The sequence below is a fragment of the Dasypus novemcinctus genome, chromosome 27 (genome assembly GCF_030445035.2).
Source record: "Dasypus novemcinctus isolate mDasNov1 chromosome 27, mDasNov1.1.hap2, whole genome shotgun sequence".
NCBI lineage: Eukaryota > Metazoa > Chordata > Mammalia > Cingulata > Dasypodidae > Dasypus > Dasypus novemcinctus.
In genome coordinates this window covers 31123536-31128528 of record NC_080699.1, presented here as the reverse complement: position 1 = coordinate 31128528, position 4993 = coordinate 31123536, and the positions used below count along the sequence as shown (strand labels likewise).

The 4993-nt window shown below is 40.9% G+C and overlaps 1 pseudogene; it reads right to left on the bottom strand.

Moving 5' to 3' along the window:
- Positions 1 to 1295: 1295 nt before the first annotated feature.
- On the bottom strand, positions 1296 to 2281 carry LOC131276278 (olfactory receptor 8C8-like; annotated as a pseudogene).
- Positions 2282 to 4993: the final 2712 nt, after the last annotated feature.

Below are 4993 nucleotides of genomic sequence, written 5' to 3'. Positions count from 1 at the left end.
GTAACGTTTTAACAGGCATTATTATATTTTAACGGCATTTTTAAACACCAGTGTGTTTAAAGGATACCTATTGGAATTAGAGACATACCTAACTATGCTCCCTGATAGATAATTACTATGAGGGGCAACTTTCCCCAATCTTGTTGGAAGTAACAGTGAACAGTTTCTTTTCTACATATCACTCAAAACAACGAGATATCATAAAGTCTTTATTTATGAAATACTGTAGTATTTCATTGCAACAACATATAAATAGTATGATATTGAATAGGTTTTTTAAAGTACACATACTGGGAAGCGGACTTGGCCTAATGGATAGGGAATCCGCCTACCACATGGGAGGTCCTGAGGTTCAAACCCCGGGCCTCCTTGACCATTGTGGAGCTGGCCCATGCGCAGTGCTGATGTGCTCAAGGAGTGCCATGCCACACAGGGGTGTTCCCCGCGTAGGGGAGCCCCATGCTCAAGGAGTGCGCCCCGTAAGGAGAGCTGCCCAGCGCGAAAGAAATGGCAGCCTGCCCAATAATGGCACTGCACACACAGAGAGCTGACACAACAAGATGATGCAACAAAAAGACACAGATTCCTGTTGCCACTGATAAGGATAGAAGCAGTCACAGAAGAACACACAGCGAATGGACAGAGAGAACAGACAACTGGGGGGGGGGGGGGAAGGGGAGAGAAATAAATAAGAAATAAATCTTTAAAAAAATAATAAAGTAAACATACTGCCATGAAAATTGTGACATGCCTCACCTGGTATACTTATTCACAAGTTCTTAAGCTTCACTGTTGCAGGAAATGATTGCTTTTATAAACAAGATTATGATTAAACCTTACATTGAGGCTGCTCCTGTTTAACCCTCTCTGAAATCATACATCTCTGGGGACATGTGTCTATTGTTAGTTTAACACAAAACCAATTTCCTCTCCGCTACAATCATTTTGGCTGAGGGCAACATTTCCATGACGACCCCAATTTCTGTTTCATTCTGAGACAGCGCTCCAGAATTCTCTCCCTTCTGCCACAATCTACTTTTTTCCTTTCATTCCTTCATTGGGACTTTGGTTAAACCACGTAATCATTTCCTCACTTAGATAACAGGATGAGGAGACTTCTCTTTCAATAATATTTGTAAAGAATGTGGCACATAATTAACTTTTCTTTTAAGAAACCAAATGGAGAAACAAAGTGTACATATTGAAAGAATACATGGTTACACTTTTCAGTGACAAAAGATGGTAGACTGAAAATTATTCAAAGAAGATTTTGGAAGGAAAGAAGAGATGCAACCCTAGAATAGTATGGAAAAGATGAGGGGTAGCAGGAAGAGCAGTAAAGGACAGCACCCCTGTTTTTGCCCATTTGTTATTCTCTTCAGGGTTTTTTTCAGAGCAAGTCTGACATTCTTGTTTCTCAGGCTGTAGATAAAGGGCTTCAGCATTGGTGCCACATTGTATCAAACACTAAGAAAAACTTCCATTCCAAAGGCCCAGTAGATGATGGCTTAACATAAGTGAGCAGTCCAAATCCATAGAAAAGTCCAACAGTTTTTAGGTGGGAGCCACAGGTGCTGAAGGCTTTGGACCAGCCCTTAGCAGAAGACATGTGAAGGATACTGAAGAGAATCAGAGCATAAGAGATACAGATAATGAGACTAGATATTATGATATATGTGCCCACAATAATGGAAGCCACAAGCTCATTGGCATAGGTACTGCTGCAGTAGAGCTGGAGCAGGGGAAGAGGTCATACACGTAGTGGTTGATGATGTTGGAATCAGAAAATGCCAGCCTGATCATATATACCCTCTATGAGCCATAGCACCAGCAAATTGCATCAGGTAAGAAGCAGACATCAGCAGAGAACATTCCAGAGAGGACATGGTGATAATGTAGAGCAGTGGCTTACAGATGGTCATGCGGCAATCATAGGCCAAGGCATAGCACTCAGAACTGACAAAGAAGCAGAAGAAAAATAGTTTGATTCATGCATCCTGTAAAGGAGATGATGTTCCTCTCTGAATTAAAGCTCATCAGCATTTTGGGATAAAGACAAATGAATAACAGAGATCAACGAAGGACAAATTGAAGGCAAAAAAAGTATATGGGGTATGAAGGTGAGAATTCAGTCAAATAGGGTTAGTTAAGCTTAAATTCCCCACCACAGTGACCACAAAGTTCACCAAGAAGAGAAGAAAAGGGGCAGCTGGAACTCAGATTCATCTGTTAATCCTATAAGGATAAACTGAGTCAGTGAAGAGTCATTTTCCACAGCCATTCCCTTCCTGGGCATGAGTTGTATGAGTAGGGCTAAAGGAGACATCAGAGATGTACCCTCAGGTTTTGTCTGTAGAGGGAGTTCTTGATCTTCTAGTTTACAAGATAAAGATTGTCTGAACTGAAAACACATAGCAAAGCATCAGGAGCCTGAATTCCTCAGGAGATTCCCCTGGCCTGAGAGTCTTTTCTTTCCCCTTCTCAGTTTTGGGGTCACTGTGCAGAGGGGAGAGCTGGTGGACCTCCTAGTGTCTCAGTATTTCCTCCCTCTGATACAGGCAATAAGAAAGAGCATGTTATACTTTATAGACTTTGTTGATGTATATAGTGGTAGGTTTGGAAAGTCAGAGGTGATTCCTTTTGTCTGATATCTCACTGGTGCGGGGCCTAAAAGACCCTTCCTCCCCACTTTACTGAGGGGGACAAAGCCTCTGACGATGAAGGAGGCACTAGTCAACTGCATTGTCCTCAGGTTTCAGCATTCCAGAAGAGGTATTTTGGGGAGAAAGCAGTGATTTCTTCTTGAAAATTTTCCAAGAAGGTCCTCTTCATTTACAAAGAAGAAACCAGAAGCCTTATATGTTCCTCACCAAACAATCAGCTGATTTCCATGGGAATGAACTTCATTTCATATAGTTCTGGTGAAACTGATCAGAATGTGCAGAAAATTATTCTTTTCCACATGGTTTCCTTCAAAGTTTAATGAACCCTTGAAGATAGAAATCACAGAGTCTGTGTTTACATCCTGTATCATAAACCTACTATTGGATCCCCCGGGACTCAGTATTCTACTCAGCTTCTATTTCACCAGAGGAATTCCTAATCCCCAGTGCAAAGGGCTGATCATCCCATTTGGTCTTTCCCCTCAGTATCTCCTGGATAAGCATAGCTCTCAAGAAGGCCCTGGGGAAAGCGGATTTGGCCCAATGGATAGGGCATCCGCCTACCACATGGGAGGTCTGTGGTTCAAACCCTGGGACTCCTTGACCCATGTGGAGCTGGCCCGTGTGCAGTGCTGATGCACGCAAGGAGTGCCGTGCCACGCAGGGGTGTCCCCCGCGTAGGGGAGCCCCACACGCAAGGAGTGCACCCCGTAAGGAAAGCCCCCCAGCGCGAAAGAAAGTACAACCTGCCCAGGAATGGTGCCGCATGCACAGAGAAATGACACAACAAGATGACGCAACAAAAAGAAACAGATTCCTGGTGCTGCTGCTAAGGACAGAAGCGGTCACAGAAGAACATACAGAGAATGGACACAGAGAGCAGGCAACTGGAGAAATAAATAAATAAATAAATAAATCTTAAAAAAAAAAAGGCGGCCCTGGGGCATAGTCACTTGTCATTTCTAGTACTTTCCTACAAGCCTCTGAGACTATGTGAATAAATTATTAAATCATTTCTTTAAACTATAATGCTTGTGGATACCAACACAATTATGTTACTACGCATTTAAACACTCAGTTTAATACACACTTTTCTTCTTCCTAAGTGTTGAATTTTATATGAGTTATGGAATTCCTCAGAACCTTTTATCCCCAACTGTAAAATGAGGCCAAAATATAGTCTCATTGGACTGTTGTTGGTATTAAATGAGTTAATTAACATAAACTATTTGGACCTAGTCTGGCAATTGAAAAGAACTTGGTAAGTCTTAGCACTCCTTTATTTTCTCCTCTGCCACACTTATATATTCATATAAAAAGATTCTGAACCATAACACTGTAAGCATTTTGAAGGTGAAAAGTCTTTATTGTGGTGAGTTATCTATATATTTGTTGAATGCACAGCATCCCTAGCCTCCACACATTAAAAACCAATATGCTGCCTTCCCATTCTCCATTTCTAAATAAAAAAATTTCTGGATCTTAGATTAGACATTTTTATTGTTCACTGAGAGTCAAAATTGACCAAGTTTGGGAAGCACTGGTCTATAGTACAGTCTGTATATTTACGCTACCTCCTGGACAGTTGTATTTTATGTCTCACAGATGCTGCAAACTAAAATAATCCTCCAAATTGAGCATTTTCTTATGATTCTCATCATGGCTGTATTTTTGTCCTAGTGAATTAGTGCAGTTTTCAATCCCTTTACTGAAGTGTTGCTGAAATTATGAACACTACATAGATAGAGAGGCAAAATGTTTATGTTAAGTCTGGCTGTACTTCTGTGGGTGACATTGAGAGCGCACTAAGAATAGAGACTAGAGATTACAGATCCCAGGTCTGCTGAGCTCTGTTCCACTCAGAGTAGGTTGTACACAAACCCTAAAACCCTGCAAGTTGTTGCTCTATTTAATACAGAATATTTACTGATTCATTTTATTTCATGACCAGTTTTGAACATTAGGCTGTTAGGCATGATGGAAGCAAACATAAGTGAGATAAAGACTCTGCCCCTAGGAATTATCCCTCTAATTATACAGATAAGCAAGACCTGTAAGACTGGCACCACTTTGAGCTATTAATTAATAATCAGAGTGCTAAACTTTTTATATAGTCTCATCTTACCCTCCTAAACATCCTCTGAACAGAACATACTTGTCACACCTGTAAGAAACCAAACGTTGGGAGGGAGTATGATAATTCACTGTTTCAAGGTCAAAATAGCTACTAGTAGAGAATGATTCATACTTATGTCTTTCTAAATCCAAAATTGATTTCGGTAACTGTGACATTTTGCACAGTTATATGGCATATGCTATCATACATTTTT